Below are 22,029 nucleotides of genomic sequence, written 5' to 3'. Positions count from 1 at the left end.
CACCAAAATAACCACTTCATGTATTGTGATCTAAAGCCACTTATTGGGCAGAAATTCCATCTATAGAGATAAATTCTTTCTTAAGTAGAAAGTTTCTCAGCAAATGTCCTGAGAAGGGTAATGTTGGCTTTCATTCACAAAAGTAATGCCTGGTTTCAGATCTTGTCCTTAGAACATGTTTTGGTGATAAAGAGAATACAAGGAGTTTGTGATTCTCTCTTCTTACTCCCACTTCTTTTAATGTCCTGTTGTTGTTTTTGTTATTTTTGTTGTTGTTGTTGTTGTTAGAAAAGTAAGAATACTGGCTATGCTGTTGCTGAAAGAAATTGAAAAATAAAATCAACTCCTGTGAATATTCCAGATGTGTGATTCTGGCTGTTGGTAGAAGACAATTGATAAAAGATAAGACACAGGAGAAAAATCAAACAAAATAATAAATGTAAGATTATGTTATAAAGTATAAATACAAATTTAAGGAAATGTTATTTCAAACGTCAAAGAAGAGACGTGGAAAGCTAACAACATACTTCATTAATTTCACTTATTCTTAACATATGATTGTTTCTTTGTCTAAGTGCTTTAAAACTCTTTAGTTCCTCTTTCCAGCGTGTCTACAGGTGAGTAGACTGTATCTGAAGTGATAAATTGGCTTTTCAGACATTCTTTCAGCTATGCTATCTCTTAAGATTTAATTTCTTGAAAAGATGTACAAACAAGCTGATCACATAAAAGAAACACTCTATTCTTCAAATCACCCATCAGCAGAGTGAGGGGCTGAGTCATCTGAGAAGCTTACTAACATGGAAGGTAGCTCACATTTTCTCCCACTTCTCTTTCTGTCCCCTCTTCTGCTGTCTGAGACCATCAGCTGTGTCTGTCTCTACATCATTTCACAGCTCCAGAGTGGCCGTGTAGGAAGAGTACTGTGTGAGTCTGGTCCCAGTCTTACCCCTGTGTAACGGTGCGAGGATCCAAAAGGTTATTTGTCCTTCCCTGGCCTCGGTGTCTCATCTGTCAAGTAAAAGTTTTCCTTCCCATCACCTATCAGAAAGAAAAATGACCAATTGTTCTATATTCACTGATTGTTTGGAATAGGAAACTTTCAGCTTTACAGGAATGGGTATGGGATTTTAAGAAATCATTTTTCAAAAACTTGCCTCATTTTAAATTTTCCTAAGGCAACTCTAAGAAGCGAAACAATACAAGAGACCTGAACATGTGAAAATAAAAATGAGCATGCCTCCATTTATACAGTTCAGAGACTTGGATTATACACTTCTAAGGGTTATCACTTTATTATTCCTTAATAAGACACTGTGACACAAATCAAGAAAGTGACTGAGATAAATTAATACTTGGCAAATGAAAAAAAAAAGCTGTTAAGCTTAAATCAGTGCCAACCAAATTCATGAGACATTTAATAGTTTTCAACTAGGGGCTGAAGAAATGAGTGTGCAACTTCAAGGCATTTGGGGAAGATGGAGTTTTTGATGCACACCTCTGACTGTCTTCCTCCCACTCACACTAAGGTATAGCACAAGAACCAGAATAGTGAACCTGGTGGAGCCTGGATCTCCTGGGCCAAAGGTAGTCGGTCATAATCTCTAGGGGAGAGCAGGCATGGGAATTACCGAGAGAAGGAGAGGAGCCAGAGAGAAAAATGATAAAGGATGAAAAAAATGAAAAAAGGATTTTGTGGTTCCTTTGGGCCATTCGGGTGTAGAAGGCTGTGAGTCCCGACAGATGGGAGCCATGTGTATACCTGCGGCTGCTCGTGTGTCTCTCTGGACCTGAAGGATGCCTGCAGTAGGGGTGGAACTGCTCTCTGGCTCAGGGTGGGGAGAGGGCTGGAGGCACCCTCCCTCCACATGTACCCCTCACTCAGATGTCCTTTTCCCAGCTCTGAGACCCCACCGGCCTGAACTACTTCCAGAAAACAATGGGTGGGTAACGGAAATTAAGTCACTGAAGGAAACAGAATCGAATGGAGGAAGACTCCTGTGGTTTGAATGTTTGTGTCCCCCCAAAATTCATACATTGAAATTAACCCCAAAGGTGATGGTATAAGGAGGCGGGGCCTTTGGGAGGCGCTTAGGTTGTGAGCGTGGAATCTTCCTGAATGGGATTAGCGCTCTTACAGAAGACCCACAGGGATCCTTGCCCCTTCTGCCATGTGGGGACACGCTGGGAAGGCTGCGGTTATGAACCCAGAAGAAGGCCCTCACCACAATGCGACCATGCTGGCACCCTGACCTCGAATTTCCAGCCTCCAGAACTGTGAGAAAGAAGCTTCTGTTGTTACAAGCCACCCAGTCTGTGGTGGTTTGTTACAGCTGCCTGAACAGACTAAAGCAAAGACCACGCTAAACAACTAGGAAAGGTGAATCCCTCTGAAGAATTGGTAGAAAAGACATTTGAGAGCTTTCCTTAAAAACAAAAAATAAATAAGAACCTCAAAAAAGATCACTTAGAACACAAGAAGATTTTCAAAAAATTAAAATTATGCCTTTCTAAACTTGCAAAGTGAATAGGTAAACGAGAACATTTACTGGAAAGAACCAGATTTGTATTTAGGGGAACAATGTGGGGGGAAAAAACTCCCAATATATAACATGCACAAAAATGTATAAATTATGAAGGAAAATTCATGACACTGCAAGGTCAATTGAAACAGTAATGGAAGATCCAGAAGGAAAAAAAAAAAAGGAAGAATAGATGGGGAAGTAATGATGAAGCAAATAAGCTGGAAAACCATCCAGACCCTGAGAGGACTCAGTGATGGAGGACGCGTCCCCCCTCCATGGTGAGGAGGCACTTGAATGGGATATGCCCCTTCCAGCCAGGATGGAGTAAGCAGACTTTACCCTCTCCCTCCCACTGATTTCGACCAAAAACTCTGAACATACTTGAGGACTCTGAAAAGTAAACAAGAACAGTCGGTTTAGGGATGTCGACTGAAATAAATACACAGCGTAAAAGTTGAGAGTTATGTTTAATTTGGCGGACATTTCTGAGGACTCGAGCCCCTTTGAACCCGGGATGACAGCCTCTCCGATGGCTCTGAGGGACTGCTCCGAAGAGGCAGGGGAGGAGCTAGGATATATAGGAGCTCTACAACAAAGACCAGGGAGTTGGAACAATAAAAGATTACTTGTTATCTGAAGAAAACCAGGCATCTCAAGTTAAAGAATTTAGTGCTTTTCTATGTATGGGAGGAAGCAAACATTTGGGCTCATTGAATCCATTCCTCTGACAAGCTTCCAGCTACCTAGGGTCAGTATCCTGTCCTTTCTTATTCTCAGTGCCCTCAGGGTGCACCATTGTGAGTGGCTGCAGAGGCTGGGCTGCAGGCTTGTCTTCTCTGGGGGGTGGCGGCAGCTGCTGATGACTTGATGGTTTCAGCATTCTTTGTTTCCTGTTATGGTTTGCAGTATTTTTCATTTACAGGGAGAAAAATCAAAATACAAAGAATCCCAATATGGCAGAGATTTGGTGGGAGCTTTTTTCCCCTCTTCTATGCCTCCAGGCATAGACTCTAGAGTACCCAGAATTCTGGAACACAGCGGGCATGAATAGAAAAAAACTCCCAGAGAAACTCTTGCTCCGTCCCAAGGAGCACCTGGTAGGCTGAGCAGAGATCACTGAGGGACAGAGGCTCTGGGGCTTCCCTGGGTCGCCCCCACACATTTTTATCATCTATTCTCTGCCTCAGGCAAGCTAGTCATGCCACACAGATACCTGAGTATCTGTGGGAAAGTCAGAACTGGGAAAAGGAGTCACTGTAATTAAGTGTGTGGGAGAGGAAATCCTCATTATTTTTCTCACCCCCTTTACTCTCACAGTGTGAAGGAAAAGCCGGGCTGGTCTAACAAGATAACTCACAAGTCTAGGAATGTGAAGGAGAGGCTGGGCTGGGCTGGCAGGATAACTCACAAATCTAGGTATTGGAATACTGATCTAGTTCTGCTAGACTAACTTGTAAATCTAAGTTAATTAGTGTTGGTTTGCTGTTCATGTTTTTTGCTAGCCAGCTGGGTTTTCAAAGATACATATCTGGCTTCGGAATGTTGGTTTGCTGCCTCCCCGCCTCCACTTTTGTGATGATTAATGCTGCTAAAGCTGTTCCAGGCCTATTGGCCAAATACCCCAAGCTTGTACTTTACCCTATAAAACCTCATGCGCACCTCTTGGAGGTGCTCAGAGCTTCTGAGCAGAAGCCCCTCTGAGCCCATCGGCGTAATACATCTGAGTACTCAACCCTCGGAGTGGTGCTTGTTTCTTGAGTGGCCTGTCGTTTCCGTAATAGCAGCTTCACACTAAATTGGAGCCAGTCCCAGGACGTCCCTGTGCCTGGCAGCCTGTAAGACTAAACCCCAGCTTTTTAGCCAGAGGACAGGAAAAGGAGCTGTTGAGAGTTGGGGTGTAGGAGAATCACAGTGAGAAGCAGAGAAGGAAAACCCCTAGCATGTTATACAGTCCTGGGCTCTCCCCCCGGAGCTCACATTTGAGGAATTGACCCATTTTACCACTAAAAATTATAAAGCCCAGGTAGTTTTGCACCTGAATTCTAATTTTTAAATAACTGATAAGAAAAAGAAAAAAATGAATTAAGATTGAAAAGAGAGAAGATGTGTGAGCTGGCCTTGAGATGAGTTAAGGCCGTGGGACCCAAGGCCACGATCAGAGCATGTTTATAGTATGCAGTAAATAATTGCTCCACGCATGCGCCAATTATACAAGATTTAGAACAAAGAAAATAGAAGTACGCATGTGCTAGAGATATTCTGTAAGCCTAATGAACAAAGAAACTCAGACTGCGCATGTGCTGACAGAAAACAGATAAAAGCAGGACAGGTGCATCATAGGCGCACCTCCCTGTGGCAACAAAGTGTTGTTAACCCCATGGTGTCTCCAGCTGAAGTCTGTCTGGCGGTATGGCAAGTCTTTGTGCATTTTTTCACTTGGGCCGCTCACCTCCTAGAACCCCACGTGAGCTTCCCTCGGCTGACAAGATGTGAGTGTAAAAGTGCAAGAAATTTGACCAATTATTAGAATTAATGAGGTTCAACAAAGACTCTGGATATAAAACTCAGTAAAAAAAAACACCAGTTGCAGCCCTTTACACTAACCAAGAGCTGGAAAATGTAGTTTCTAAAACATGTAGCATTTGCAACAAATAGCAACAAATGTTATTCTTATTAATTCATGCATTCATTCGTTTATTCAAATAATGGGATTAACAAAAGATCTAAAAGACATTTATGAAGAAATTTTTAAACTTTTTAAAAGAATATAAAAGATCCGTATAATTTGAAGGGCATATAACGTTTGGGAGGATTCACTGTGATAAAGACATCAGTTTCTCCTCAATTAACGTATGTATTCAATTCAGATTAGTTTAATCAAATTCCCACTGCGTTTTTTCATGAAATTTAATGATCTGATTCTAAAATATTTATGGAAGAGCAAAGAGCCAAGAATAGACCACACAAATTTGGAAAAGGATGAGATTGACCACTTGCATACCAGATATCAAAATGTATTATAAAAAATAGTGATTTTTAAAGTGTGGTATCAGTGCAGAGTTGAACAAATTAATGGAACTAAATAGAATGACCAGAAACAGACCTACACATATTTGAAAACTTGATATGTTTATATGTTTCAAAGCATTATAAATCAATGGGGGAAGAATGAACAAGTCAATAATGGTACCAAAACAAAGGGTTATCCAACCAGTGGCAACAACAATATTTTTTATTATTATTTCAACCACACATTAAGTGGATTAATGATTTAATTGTGAAAAGCACAACTTTAGCAACTTTTAAAGAATATAGATTACTACCTCAGAGTTTGAAACAAGACAGAAAAATCATAGACAACAAAGAAAAGGAATACTGCATTGACCATACTAAAACTAAAACTTCTGCAAGGCAAAAGCCACTATAAATAAAATGAAAACACAAGTTAGTCCCCAGCAAAAGATGTCTGCAACATGATTACACTGTATAGCACAGGGAAATATACACAAAATGTTATGATAAATCACAGAGAAAAAAAAATGTGACAATGAGTGTGAATATGTCCATGAATGACTGAAAAATTGTGCTGAACACTGGAATTTGACACAACACTGTAAAATGATTATGAATCAATAAAAAATGTTAAAAAAAAAAAGATGTCTGCAATCAACAAAAATGATTATCCAGAATAAAAAAATGACTTCTTCAAGTCAATGAGAGAAAGGAAGCAACACAATGGAAAAAGTAGATATGAATGGTAAACTCCCAGAAAGGGAGATCTAAATGCAATTTCTCCAGTAGTCAGGAAAATGCAACTTAAAACTGCAATGGGATGTTATTTCTGATTGATAAAAATTAAAGGAGCTGAACACACCAGATATGGAGCAACAAAAACCCTCATATACTGCTGTACTCCTAGTGAGAATATGTATTTTTATGCCAACATCTATAGCCATTCCAGTAAAGCAGAAGAGGTACACCCTACAGCCTAGCAATTCAACTCCCAATAATGCACCCTAGAGAAATGCTCACACTTGTACAAAAAGAAAAAGGCATGAGTGTTACTGAACTTTACAGCACTATTTGTAACAGTGAAAAATTGGACGCCACATAAACATCCATCAAGCAGACATTGGAAACCCTGGGAATGATGTCATCAACATGGCAAAATAAGAGTTTTCTACCATGCTCCAAAGAACATCAATTTTGACAATCATCTATGGACAAGAGGCACTTGGTGGAAATCTGGAAGTCTAGCAGAAGACCCAGCACACCATTAGAGGAAAAAAAGAAGAAATAATTTGAGGCTGGATATATTGAGGAGGGTAAGAAGAACAGTCCCCAGTCCCCGTGGACAGCACAGCCTAGTGTCGGAAGCAGCCTTCTCCTGTAATTTCTCCCAGAGAAGAAAGTGTGAGGGAGCACCTGGCTTCTTCAGCTGTGTGGGACCCTGCCCATGAGGCCCATCTCTCTCTGGCCCCATCCAGAGTACTGAGTCAGGAGCTGCCTGACTAGGGGGACAGTAAGTGGCTGGTGTGGGATTTGGCGGGCCAGTGCACGGGCGATAAAAGAATTTTCCAGAGACAAAGGAGGAAGATAGCAAAGAAATTTATTAGATATGCTGCTATAGGCAACGGCGGCCACAAGAGGTGTCTATGTGCCCCGAGGGTCGGTTGCTGAAGTTTTTTATAAGGGACAGTAACCTTTAACTCCTTGTGACATTGGACACAAAGGGCTGCGCAGGGTATGTGATCAGCTCGTGCACAATTCTGATTGGTTGATGTTGAGGTAGCAGGGAAGGGAGGGAGTTGTGAAAGGGTAGGGCTAAAGATTTTGGTAGGGGGTTATAAGCAGTCCTGGTGGTCAGGCTTCCAGGCATTGTATAGACGATCATTATCTCAGCTAAGGCAGGTATGTATTAGGAAAGTACTGGTCTTTGTTATCTATAAAGGGCAGCAGCCAGGCACCTGAGGGGCCTTGGAGCAGGAATCTACCAGATGTCTGGAGACCCCACAGCTGGTAGAACAGTGGCTGGAACTCAGAGCCGTACATATCAAGGGGATGCAGATCCTACTAACCACTTCATGGACTCCATCAGGAAGTTCATCCACGGGCCCCCGGGGACTCCAGCCTGTGAATCTCCCCACCTGGCCCACAGGCACCCCCAGCACTCTGGGTTCCTTACCCGCACACCCCCACCCAGTGGCCAGCTCCCTGTGCTCGCCCCTCAGGACAGCAAGACTGAGCCTCTGCAGACCACTAGTGAGACCCGGCAGAAGCCAGACCAAGTCTGCAGGACTGAGAGCACACATCTCTGTGTGTACAGCACCACCTCAGGAGAGCCAGTGGGCGGCTGTCAGCACCCGGCCTGGCCCTGCAGGCATGTGATCCCAAGAATTCCCTCTCAGAGGGAAGTAAGAAGTGTGGAACAGGCGTATCCACAGAAATGACCCGAGAAAGCCTCAGAATCCCTAACAAGGCTGAAAAAATGTACATTTGCTTTCCTCTTTCAGATGACTTAACTCAGCTGGAGACAGCTATTCAACGTGTGCCCCCTCCACGCCAGGCACTGTACGTAGGCTTAGGATATAACAAGGCCCAGTCCCTGCCTGTAAGGAGCTTGCAATCCAGCGGAGAGCACCGTCAGTGCTATGGGAGGGATCAAACAAGCCCCCCTTATCCATGGTTTTGCTTTCCATGCTTTCAGTTACGTGACGTCAACTTCAGTTTGAAAATATTAAATGGAAAATTCTAGAAATAAACAATTCATAAGTTTAAAATTGCATGCCATTCTGAGTAGCATAATTAAATTTGGAGACATTCCACTCCGTCCAGCCCAGGATGTGAACCATCCCTTTGTCCACCACCTCCCATTCATTAGTCACTTAGTAGTCATCTTGGTTATCAGATCTGCTGCCTCAGTATTGATTCTTATGATCAGTAAACCCTTATTTTACTTAATAATGGCCCCAAAGCACTGGGGTAGTGATACTGGCAATTCAATTGTACCAAAGGGAAGCCATACATTGTTTCCCTTACCTGAGAGAACGAAAGTTCTTGACTAAATAAGGAAAGAAAAAAATCGTATGCTGGGGTTGCTAAGATCTATGGTTAGAATGAGTCTTTTATTCATGAGACTCTGAAGAAGGAAAAAGAAATGTGTGCAAGTGTTGCTCTTGTACCCCAAACTGCAAAAGTTATGGCCACAGGGCATGACTGCATGGTAAGTGCTTAGTTAAGATGGAAAAGGAATTAAATTTGTGCAGTCAGATACTTTGAGAGAGACCACATTCACACAACTTTGATTATAGTAGATTAGTATAGTTGTTCTATTTTATTAGCAATTATTATTGTTAATCTCGTACTGTGCCTAATCTATAAATTGAACTATCGTAAGTGTATATATGTAGGAAAAAATATGGTATAAATAAGGTTTGGTACTGTCTGTGGTTTCAGGCATCCACTGGAAGTCTTGGGACATATCTTGGGACATAGTAGTCAGAGGTGGGAGAAGAGCCCTGGCAGGGAGTGGAGGTGGGGTTTTTAGGGAAGATCTCCCCTTAAGAAAGTAAAGCCCAGTCTGAAACTCAGAAATAAAGAGCTGATGAGCAAGTGTATTCTGGGGGCAGGGGTCAGCACGTACAGCTACTAGAGGTTACAGAGCATACCCCCTTCACAGAGCTCCCGTTCACAGTGTGATGGGCACGGAGTGTGCTGGAAGAAATGGCGAGTTTAGGCCAAAGAGTTAGCAGGACTTTGTTAACTGTGTTAAACATTCTAGACTTTATCTCAAAGGCAGCGTAAAGCTTTAAATGATCTTAAATGTGGCAGTGACATAGTCATATTTTCCTTTTAGAAAATGACCCTTTTAACCATGTGGTGATAGATCAGCGGGAATAAGACAGTGAACAGTAATCCAAGAAAAAAGAAGATAATGCTGAAACTAAGAAGTAGGAGTGAGGACAGAAAATACTGGGTGAACTGGAGATAGGTTTGGGAAATAGAATTCATTTGATAATTGATTAAATGGGAGAGTATGGGGGGAAAAGGTGTGAAGGTTAGGTTTCTGGCTTAGGCATCAGCACAGAGGGTGAAATCATTCACCAAGATGAGGAATACACATGACAGTTTGGAGAGGAGGTAATCCATTTGGGGTGTGGTGAATTTGATTTGCCCATGAGACATATAAGTGAAAATGCCTGAATCAATAATTTATTAAATGAATGAATGAATGAATGAATGAATTAGTAAAGTCATTTACATTAGAAAGAAAGAAAGAAAGAAAGAAAGAAAGAAAGAAAGAAAGAAAGAAAGAAAGAAAGAAAGAAAATGTCTTTGACTCAGAAAGAAAACTAGACTACCAATTCAGTTTAGAAATCATCCATATACAAAGGCCTAAACGATATTTGGTGCATGAGGTCAGAAAGCACAGGAAATATACCTAAGGAACACCTGGGGAGGAAGGAGAGTTAGGGGACATAAAGAAGAGGTGCCAGGGAGGCCAGAGGAAAAGCAGAAAAGTATTGCACTGTGAAAACCAGAGAGGAAGTAGTCCAAGGAAGGGAAACATAGTCCACAGTACAGGGTGGTTCCAAGAGGTCACAGTAAGGAAGGATTGAATAGTGCTTATTGGGTTTAGCAAGGAGGCACTGGCTAGGTGCCCTGGCAAGAAAAACTTTAAAGGAGCAGTGGGGATAGAAATCAGATTGCTGTGGGATGAGGAGTGAAAGAGAGGGAAACCAAGAAGCAGCAGGTTCAGTTTTAACGAGGAGGAAGAGCAGCGAGCTGCTGATTGTAAGAGGCTAGGTAAGTTTGCAGTTTAGCCAGTGCATGTTTTCCTTCAAGGAGTTTTGACTTTAGGGAAGGAAGGAAGGCAAAATGATGAGAATTCAAAAGTGATAGAAATAGGTTGACAAACGTTGTACAGGGAAGATTACAAAATACTAAACAGTGCATAAAAAAAAATGAAAATAAAATGAGTGAAGATTATAAGGTTTCAATAACGGCTGGTGTCTGTTACTTGGGATCAAGTAGAAACAGTCTTCAACAATTTAAATTAATAGTTGTGAAAACACAACATAGTGCTTTCTGCCTTCAGAGGCTTTTGGGGGACAATATCCCAAAGTGCCAGCAGGTGGGGATAATAGTACAAAAAAGATGTTCGGACTGGTGGCTTGTCAGCATTGCCAACATACAGGAGTGACGTTATGAGATAAGCTATGAGGTGCTCTGTCGGTGTAAGTGTTCTTCAGAGAAAGGGTGACCCTCCTCATTTTCCATGGAAAAGAGATTTTCTTTTCTTTCTTTTGAAATGTGTGATACTTTCATTTTGTTGAACTGAATAATTATGAATGTTTTTTTTAAATTCATCCAAAATTTTTGAAATGTGGTTGTGCTATTTTTATAATTAATAATAAGTATGTACATTTTAAAAGGTGGAAATGCAATGAGGCAACCCTCCTCCAACACACTGTATTCTAGAGATTGATTAAAAATTAAAATACCCTTAAGGTAAATTCTGGGCATGTCGGTGTTTCTGGTATGTGGTATTAAGATGTGTTTATACTGAAACTATAAAATTCCCAGAAGAAAACATAAGCAGTGAACTCCTTGACATTGGTCTTGGTGATGGTTTTTTGGGGTTTGACTCCAAAAGCAAGGACAGAAAAAGTGAAAGCAAACACGTGGGACTACATGAAACTAAAAAGCTTCTGCTCAGCAAAGAAAGCCTTTAACAAAGTGAAAAAGCAACCTACTGAATGGGAGATATATATATATATATATATATATATATATATATATATATATATATATATATATATATCTCCTATAAGGGGTTAATATATAAAGAAGTCATACAGCTCAATAACAAAAAAAACAAGCAATTTGATTAAAAAATGGGCAGAGGAGCTGAATAGACATTTTTCCAAAGAAGACGTAGAGATGGCCAACAGGCACATGAAAAGATGCTCAACGTTATATTCATTGGGGAATGCAAATCAAAACCACAATGAGATGTCACTTCACACCTGTCAGAATGGCTATCATCAAAAACAGAAGAAATAAGAAGTGTTGGCAAGAATGTAAAGAAAAGGAAACCCTTGTGAACTGTTGATGGAAATGTAAATTAATACAAATCTATGGAAAACATAAAATTTCCTCAAAAACTAAAGACAGAACTACCATGTGACCCAGCGATTCCATTTCTGAGTATTTATCTGAAGAAAATGAAAATGCTAGTTTAAAAGGATATAGGCACACCTGGTTCATGGCAGCATTATTCACAATAGCCAAGATATGGAAATAACCTAAGTGTCCATCAGTGGATGAGTGGATAAAGAAGATGTGGTATATATATACACAGTGGAATACTGCTCAGCCATAAAAAAGAATGAAATTTTGCCATTTGCAACAACATGGATGGACCTAGAGGGTATTATGCTAAATGAAATGTCAGACAGAGAAAGACAAAAATCATGTGGTTTCACTTATATGTGCAATCTAGAAAACAAAACAAATGAACAAACAAAATAAAACAAAACTCATAGATACAGAGAACAGCATGGTGATTGCCAAACAGGAGGGGTGTTGGGGGGTGGTTTAGCAAAATGGGTGAAGGGGGGTCAAGAGATGCAAACTCCTAATCATAAAGTAAATGTCACAGGGATGTAGTGGACAGCAGAGTGACTAGTCAATGACATGACATTGCCTCTTTTGTAACTTTGTATGGTGACAGAAGGGAACTATACTTATTTTGATGATCATTTTGCAGGACATACAAATATCAAATAAATTATATTGTACACCTGAAACTGATATAACATATGTCAATGATACCTCAAATAAAAGATGTAAAAATACAAAATATGTCAAGTGTCTAAAAAAGATGTGTTCACAGATGTATGGCATTTATAAATTTGTTAGATTCTTAACTCATATTTGTCAAACAATGAAAGATTTCTCTATGACGGTTACTGGAACAATGAAGACACATACTCAAAGCAGGTTTGTTTTGTTTTGAATTTTTGCATAAAATTCAGTGTACTATTTAAAAACTTTCTTCTTTGATTTGACTTCTGGGGGAAAAAATAGAAACAAACTTCACTAAGGGTATTTTTCCTGTCAGTCTCTGCCTTTTGTTTTTTTGGAAAAAACAAGAGACACAAACTTCTATAGGGGTATGTTTCCCATCTGTCTCAGCCAAACAAAAGTGAGGCCACAGTGATGCTGTCTTCAGCTAGTAAGGAATGTCTGGGACACTCACCAGCGCCTGTACCACTTGTGGCTGTGGAGAGGCCCCACGGACATGCTGTGGCTGAACCAGCCCCCCTGGTTCTTACTATGATTGCAAGATGGACCTCAGCAGCAACCACCAGGAAACTTTGAAGAAAGATTTATTACTCATAGTTATTACTCACAGGTACTAGAAGATACACAGCACAACCGAGGGCCACACAATGAGATCAAGGGGAGAGGGAGGGGAGTGCAAACGTGGGGCTCTGCCTTTATTGGGGGGTACGAAAGTGGGGTGTCTAGGGTTTTGTGGGTCCACCATTTGGGAACTGAAAACATAAGAGTGGGAATTAAGGCACGGGAAGGGAAACGTAGGGTCACTCATGCAGTCAGTTCTAGGTTACCCAGGGCTTTCTGCACAGGGGAACTTCCTGGGTGGGGGCAGCCAGGTTGTTTTACTGGTAGCTGTGTCACGTGGCTGGTGGTGTTTATTCCAGACAAATGTCTTTGAAATGGAGGCTTTGACAATAAAAAACTTCATGTCAGACCTTTACACTACACAGTATTTGTTCAAGAGGGTGTTTTTTGTCTGTTTAGTTTTGTTATTTGTTTATTGCTTTGTCTAAACAGCTCTTATACAATTTTGTGTTATGTAGGCACAGCTGCAATTGGCCTTTTAAAAGTTTGAAGGGCTAATGGTTATAAACATACTTTTATTGGTTTGTTGGTTGGTTGGATGGGTGGGTATTTGAGGGCTGGTAGGTTAGTTTTTCCTGAAATCAATCTCTGGGGATACTTTAAATGAGCGAATTTTGTGTAGCATTTGAGGGAAGAATTTCAAAAACTATTCTAACTGAATGTTTACTGCCTGAGTGATTGTGTGTGGAAAAGCAACTTACCTGCAAAAGCACTCCAAAAGCAAGCAAACAAACAAAAGACCTAGGACTATTTAGTGAATATAAAAATGTATAGATAACAATATTTTTAGGCTAAAATTACTCTTTTGGATTAATTTTCCAGTATCCCCCTTCTATGGGGGGAAGCAATAAATATCTCTTGTTTACTGTTTCTAAACCTGGTCTTCTTGAGAATTGGATCTTTACATTCAGGTCTTCTCATTAGGAGTTTTCCCGTGAAAAGTAATTCCAGGGAAGGTTTCAGGAAAGAGACAGATGATTTCATTCAACTTCTGGAATGTATTAGAAAAAAAATATATATATATACATATATATATATATACATACATATATATATATATACATATATATATACATATATATATATATATTTTTTTAATATATTTTTCCTTTAGGAGCAATTCCAAGGACTGAAAGACAATTGTGGAGAGTCTTGCTAACCTTGCCTCTTGAAAGTCTTTCATAGTATGATGGCATATCTGATGTGGTGTCTAAATTTAAGAGTTCTTTGACCACGGTGAAAGGAAAATCAAAATGGAGTCGATTTTGCCAAGACAACTGTCTATTATGGAGCCAAGAGGCCATTGAGGAAGTGTGAATGATGCACATCTCAGCCCAGATGAAATCTGAATTTTGACCACTTACTATCAACCCAGGCCTCCAGAACATCTGCCCGATGCTCCAGAAATTCAAGATACTTATCAGACTCTCACTCTAAAATAACTCATAACAGTACCTACTTACTGGATCCTCACCTAAGTAACTTATGACAGCCTATCCCTTAAGGACTAATATTTCTTTCCTGCATCAGAGTTGATCGTAATTTTTGCCAGACAACTTTAAGAACATAATGGTTTTTGCCTTTATAAGCTCCTGACTCTTTCTCTTTCTTGGAACACTCTTCCAGTTTACCCGAATCTGTGTCTCTGGAATTGCAATTCCTAAAACTGCCCAAATGAAGCTCTTTGTTCTCTGCAGCTTCCCAAGATTGCAGTAATTGGTTACTGTTCAACACCATAAACAGAGTATGGAGTGCCCATGCTCCAGGCAGTGGAGGGGAAAAAAAGAAAAAGGAATGTCTGTGCACCCTGCTTTTTTATCTTTTTTTTTAATCTAAAATGGGAGTACAGACTAATATCTGGGCCAGGTGTTAGCTCAGCTTTGTTTGATCAAACACAGCAATTATGTGGAATTAGGGTAATGAGGCTACTGCCAGCCAACTGGTGGACATTTTCTTGCATCTAGCTTTTAAAGGAAGTGGGCTTATTATACCAAAGCAAATTCAAATTATAAGGTGGCTTTATTTTTTGCTAATTTAATAAATTATTGTAGTCTCTCCTGATTGTTATTCTGAACTACTATCTACTTTATAAGAATGTCTCAGGGCATGGGGGATGGAGGGAGGGCATAGCTCAGTGGTAGAGTGCATAGCTAGCATGCACAGGGATCTGGGTTCAACTCCCAGTACCTCCATTAAAAAAAACTAACTAAATAAATAAACCTAACTACCTACCCCCCCACCAAAAAGAAAGAATGGGGATAGGATGCTTTCATCTTTGAAATGTCTATGAAAACAGCTAAGACCCAAGAAATGATGTTAAGCTGACTCTCACTATCCATGATAGGTTGAAAACAGTCATCTTTAATTCTGTAATTTTACCATTTACGTTTCACTAACTAGTATCTGTCAGTGAATGTTTTATTCTGAAGCCATAGGGATAAAAAATAAAATTTCCTTTAAAAATAAATTACCCTGGTGTTCAATATTATCACCACCATAATGTTTGATTTCTCTTTGTCACTTGAATAAGGTAACTCTCTGGTATTTTCATCCTACCATTTAGCTGAAACGTTGGCATCTCAGTGTTCTGTAGATGAAGCAATTCCCTGAAGAATTCAGCAAAAGAACATTTTTGTTTGGTTTCATCAGATAAATGCTTTGGGTTATGGATTTTGAGGGTATTACTCCAAAACCGCTTTATGTTCTGTTTAAATGTGCTTTAAATGTTATATTCTGTGGAAGCTTACAATCTCTTGAGGGAAGGGAACAATCAAAGTAGTCTAATTCTATACTATTTGATCAAGGGATTAATTACTTGTATTTAAAATTCTAGATAATTAGATGGAAAGGAAAACTTGCAGCCATTTAGAAGTCAGCTGGCAGGGAAACCACAGATGGGGAATTTGCAGAGCGTCAAGAGGTTTCATGAGTAGAAACAGCTGCAGTGCCTTTTTAAAGAGCAGAACTGAATAATACCAGGAAAGTCTCATTCTGTGCAATGTGAAGTATAACCCCTAACATTCTGAAATGTATTCCGTGGGGTAAATATTAATACAGTACCACTAGAACTACATTAAATGAGTAGAGCATTGGAATACACCACAATTTGTTTTCCCATTTTCTTATTGATAGACATCTGTGTTATTTCCAGTTTTGAGCTATTATGAATAAAGCTGCTGTCAATACTCTTGTACAAATCTTTTTGTGAACATATGACTTCAATTCTTTTGGACTAGGATTAGAATTGTCAGACCATAGGTTAGGTGTTTGTTTCAGTTTATAGGAACTGCCAGACATTTTCCCAAAGTGACTGTATCATTTAACCTTCCCACAGACACTGTATTGTGCAGTTGTCCCACATGCTCACCAATATTTTGTTGTTTCTACCCTTTTTAAATTCATCCATGCTTATGAGTATGCAGTGATATCATATTTCACTTTTAATTTGTATTTCCCTGCTAAATAATGATATTGAGCATATTTTCATTAGCTTACTGACCATTTGTATACTTCCACTGTGAAATGTCTGTTGTTTGCCTATGTTTAATTGAGGCTGTTTTGTATTATTATTAATGAAAGGTAAGAATTATTTTACCATTATCCTCAGAGATATGTAATGTGTATATTTTCTTCCTGTGTGTGGCTTAACTATTCACTGTGTTAATGGAGTGTTTTAATCAGTATGTTTTGAATTTTGATGAGGCCTAATTTTTTTTCTTTCAGGGTGAATGCTTATGGTGTTCTGTATAAGAAAACTTCCCCTGCATTGAGGTAATGAAGATATTCTCCTATGTTTTATTCAAGAAACTTTATAGATTTAAATTTTATGTTTTGGTTTATGATTCTCTTGACATTTTTCTTTTTTTAAGTGTCAGGTAGGTGTCAACGTTTTTTTTTCTTTCATATAGCAATTCAGTTGCTCTATCATTATTTAGCAAAAAGGAAAAAGGACTTTCCTTTCCTCTACAGAATTGCTGTAATGCTTTTGTTGAAACCTGACAGTTTAGCTGTGGTCTGGGTCTGTTTCAGGATCTTCTCCTCTGTTACATTGATCTGATCTACCTGATTCTATCTATGTTGATATTTTTCTTTCAGGACTTGAACAGTGTAGTTCCAATGTCTTTTGGCTTGCGTTATTTCTGATGAAAAGTATGGATCATTTTTGTTGTTCTCTGATATATGTAAATTGCCTTTTTTTTCTAGTTTCTTTAAAATTTCACTTTCATTTTTGACTACAATGTGCCTAAGTGCGTTTTCCTTATGTTTAACCTCTTTGGGATTTATTAAATGCCTTGAGTCTGTGGGTAGATAATTTTTATCAAACTTGGATAATTTTGATCATTAATTTTTTTCAAATTTTTTTCAGCCTCACTCTCTTTCTCCTCTCTTTCTGGGACTCAAATTCCATGTATGTAAGACCACCTAATATTGTCCCAAAGGTCTCTGAGTCTTTTTTCATTTTTTTGTGTGTCTTTTTTATTTTCTACTATGCTTCATTTTGAATAGTTTCTATTAACCTGCCTGCAAGTTTCATGAACCTTTCTTCCATAGTATCTAATGTACCTTTGGAAGTACATTCAGGACATTTTCATTTCAGATTATTATATTCTTTTCTTTCAATAATGTTTCTTTGGTTTATTTTATAGTTTTCATTTCTCTGATGAGATTCCCCCTATATTAACATTATGACCATATTTTCTTTTAAATCCTTGGACATTTTTTAATAGCAGTTTTAAAGTCTTTGTGTACTAATTTCAACACATGTGTCACCTCTATCTCTATCTCTATTGATAATTTATTCTCCTGGTTATAGATTAAATATTCTTGATTTCTATTGTGTGCCAAGCATTTTGAATGATGCATTTTTGAGAGCTGGAATTTATCTGACTTTACCTAGTGTCATGTGGTTCATATACGGATGGATCAACTTGGTCTTCCTGAAACACTGCGGTGGGCTTTGGGGGAGCGTCTAGGGCATCCCTCACTCAAAGATGAGATTAGCCCTACTTCTAAGGTCTAGCTTTTCAGTGCTATCATTGGAATTCCAGGGTTTTCAGTGAAGTCTCTACACTAATTTCAATCCCAGTGTCTCCCAGAACAATGTAATATCTAGAATTTATGTTCAGCTCACAGTCCCCCAATAGCTACATTTTTCCAAGTCCCACGGAGTCTTGCTCTGACCTTACACATCTGAGTATTTAGCCAAATATTCAAGATCCATGTGCAGATTTCTGTACCTTATTGTCTGCGTAGCTCCTTCTAATCTTCTGCCCTCCAAATTCCGTTCACCTCAGCAATCCCAAATCCTATCTCTGCTTCTTTTGCACAACTAAACTCTTAGTTTTTGTTTGGGTTCCACTTAGAAGTACCGCAGTTTGGAAAGTGCCCCCAAGAAGTAAACTGTTTTTCTTCACTCAAGAACCATAGCATTCTACTGTCTGTTACTGGGTCCTGTCCAATACCCAAAAGCAGATGCTTCACACATTTTTCTAGTATTATATTTGTTTACTATGACAGAAATTGTCTAATCCCAATTTTAGGTCATGTTTGAAATCAGAAATCTTTTCATTCTGTATTTTAAAGTTGAATAAACTGAGCCAAAGAGAGGTTACATACTTTCCCAAAGTTCCCATAGGTTGTCAGAGCTGGAATCGGATGCATTCTATCTGGCTCCGGAGTGTGTGGTCTAATGGGGAGTCTGGCAATAGTGTTTTGAGACTTTTTTTCATGACCTCAATTTCCTGAAGTTAAAAATGAAAAAAATATATATATATAATGTGGTAGGCCATGGGTAGGTACACCACATGCCTAGCGACTAAGAAATAGAGCATGCTGTTCTATAACCATGGTGACAGCAGGCAATAACTTATTTTAGTCTTTTCCCCTGCCAAAAAGTAAAAAGCAGCAATACACGATTTCTCTGCTTTTCTGACCTTGCAGATTGCTCAGTCCATGCACCCCACTATGAGTACTGAACATCAGAATCACCTCCATGAAACCTCAGACATGCTGTGCAGAACTGCATCAATGCAATCATTTGTATCCTAGTGTCATTTATCCAGTTTACTGGTCCAGAAGTAAACCACAGTGAGAGCAACTTCAGGCAAGCTGATGTTGTCAGTTTTGTCAGCCCTTTCTCCTAGACCAGTCCTTTATGTTCTTGTCTAATATATTTAGGCTCAAAATTGTGTCATCAAGTCTTTTTGTAATCAATTTCTCCATAAACTTCAGATTAATTAGAATTCTGGAGCTTAAACAGTCTGAGTGAGTCTTTTCGCAATATTACCAGGCTCATAAAAATTTCTAGTTGCACTGCTAACAATAACATTTATGTTCCTTTTAATGAAACAGCACAGATAAAATAGGACAAAGTTTCCTTGCAGTGAGGGACTCGGGTTTCTGCTTCAATGTTAAATTTTTAGACTCTGTGAACTCAGATTTTTATTGCTAAGTTGAAAGTACTTTCTTTAATGTACTAAGTATAAATCAATTTGTTTTTGAAGGAGATATTATGTGTCCCAGAAACTATCCTCAGAAAGCAGGGGAATAATTTAACATAGTCGTCAAGATAGCCCAAGACAACATGCATTAATTACATCAGTCCTTCATCAAGAAAACCAAATAGACAACCTTGGTAAAATCCCAACTATGAAAAGATATTATTCCTAGTGTTAATGGAAATAACTGTAGAAAGTTTGTGATTATAAACTCACAAAGGACAAAAATTTTGTTACTTTCAACAATATTTGCAGCATATCTACTGGAGGTAGGATACTGTAGCTCTTATGAAAGGAGGCAATATATAATGCTTTGAAGTCAAATAGGGAGAAACCTTTGTCAAGGGTATCAACCTAACAGGAAATGGATTCATTCTTCAGGGACAAGGAACTAAAGCTTTAAGTGTGAGTAAGTGTAAGAGACATGTGTTGTGGTGTCTGCCTTCCCACACCCCTTTTCTCTGGGAGCTACCTGGTAGAAGTTGCAGGCCACCGCAGCCAAATGTATACCATGTGACCTCAGCACCACAGCTCATTGAACTAGGAGTATGCACCAGACTTTAAGCATCCAGTTCTCTGACCATCTAGTAATCAACCATATTCTCTATACTTAAATTAAACTAAGAAGTGATATGGGAAAATACAGTGCTATGTCGGTTGAACTCAATACCCATAGAGGCTGGCCTGGCATAGTCATTTTTAGCGACATGCATACAGACAACTAAGCAGAGAAAGGAGATCTGCAGTGAGAAGCAAAAAGGAAGGAGCAAGCACTTAGAAACAAGCAGAAGCAAAAGGCCAAAACCACACAAAAAGTAGATGAAGAAGTCATTGTTTCTGGCTTCCCAGTTCCTGGTTTCACAAACCCACAAGTATTTCCATGTTTATACCCTTGAGGTTGCCTGTGCAATCCTTAAAATTAATCTCTTTTCACCAAAACTAACTGGAATAGCTTCCTTGCAATAAATATTCCCTGACTATGATGCTCAACCATCTAGGTCTGTCTTTAAAAAAAAATCAGAACAAACTGGCCTATATTTTAAAAGTTTCTTTGGAAATAATTATCCCCCAAAGTGAAGAGGCGGCCTGTCCACCTTCCTAAGTAAGCTCTGTGGTCCCTTCCAAAATAAATGAGCCGGCATAATTAACCGTGTGCAAGAAATAAGCAGCTATTTTGCATTACTTTGCTGATTAAGAAATCAGGGCTAAGAGACTGGTAATACCAAGCAGCTCTTGATGCTTGAGGATCAGCATAACCAAATCAGACTCAATAAAGTAAAATGGAGTTGCAGGCAGCTATCTGGTTTTTAGGTATCATATGTTAATTAGCTTTTCATTCTATCAGGCCAAGAGCTTTATTAAAATAGCGATGGTCCAGTTCTGTCTTCTACTCCTATTGTGACAAGTATATAATCTTTACTAACTGAGTTTTCTATGTTTACTCTCGTGACCTCATTAGGCTTAGATATTGTCAAATGTTGGGGTAGCAAAGCAGACTTTTAAATAATGTATTTCCTTTACCTTATTGCATTTTCAAGCATTAGCAACAATCAGTGTAATTGCCTATTTGCACCAGCAAGACCTCTCCTGAGACTGCCACTTCAACTGCTTCTAAATCTAATAATACCTATTGTTTGCCCAGCATTTTAAAGTTTTCCAGGCACTATCCCATGTGGCATCTCATTTTGTTCTCCATAGGAAAGGAAGCTAGTGTTGTTCCTAATTAGAAGAGGAGGTGATGAAGACCAGAAAAGTCCACTGTATTTGTTATCTGCAGACTACATTAACAAACAACCACAATCTTCATGGTTTAACAATACAGATTTATTATTTTACATTTCTGTAGGTCACACATCCAACATGGTCTCATCAGGCTAAAATCAAGGTGTTGCCAGAACTGCATTCCTTTCTGGAGAATCAGAGGTACATAGCCTTGTTTTTAAATTCTAGGGCTCTGCTCTATGATTTTCCTGGTGGGACTTTACTCGTGGCCTCTTCTTCTACCACAGATACCTCTAATACCATCATGCAAATGACTCAGCCCATATCTGCTAGAGTCTTTTCTTCTTCTGGACTCTGCTCAAAACTAGCAGACATTCACTTCCCCCTCAAAATGGTCATAGCTGTGATGATGCAAGGACGTGCCATCCTTGCATCCTTGTATTCCCAAGTGCTACCCCAAAACACCAAAAAAATCACCAGACATTTTGCTTCTCTGTTAATGGTGGGAGGTACAGGGTGCAACATCTTGTCCTTTCCCTACGAGAGGATATGTCCGCATACTTCAGTTCACCAGCCCCCTAACATCTTCATCAGTGTGGCAGACCCCTGAATTTTTGTGGCGTGGATCTCTTCCCTCCTGGTATACCTATGTTTTACCGAGGCATTCTGAGGACTTACAGTTTTTTGACCATCAGGAGTGTTTAACATATTGCCATCAATATGTTGAACGAAGGTAGTGTCCCACAGGGTGTCCAGCCCGCCCTGTTCCCTTCAGATTATGTTGCACAGAGGGTGGAAGAATTAACATTCACCTGGAAATAGACTGTAGTGTACACTGTTGGCTGTTCAGTGTG

General features: G+C 39.3%; 1 long non-coding RNA gene across 1 annotated transcript in view; it reads left to right on the top strand.

The window, feature by feature from the left end:
• The window catches only part of LOC116279433 (uncharacterized), an 89,892-nt gene extending 68,546 nt beyond the window's left edge, over positions 1–21,346 (top strand). Inside the window, exons 4-5 of the long non-coding RNA XR_004188794.2 lie at positions 16,680–16,727; positions 21,300–21,346. This is a non-coding gene — a long non-coding RNA (uncharacterized lncRNA). The remainder of the gene's footprint in view (positions 1–16,679; positions 16,728–21,299) is intronic.
• Positions 21,347–22,029: the final 683 nt, after the last annotated feature.

This window comes from Vicugna pacos, chromosome 3 (assembly GCF_048564905.1).
Source record: "Vicugna pacos chromosome 3, VicPac4, whole genome shotgun sequence".
Lineage (NCBI taxonomy): Eukaryota > Metazoa > Chordata > Mammalia > Artiodactyla > Camelidae > Vicugna > Vicugna pacos.
Note: the sequence above shows the minus strand (reverse complement) of the source record. Positions and strands in the feature narration are given on the sequence as shown.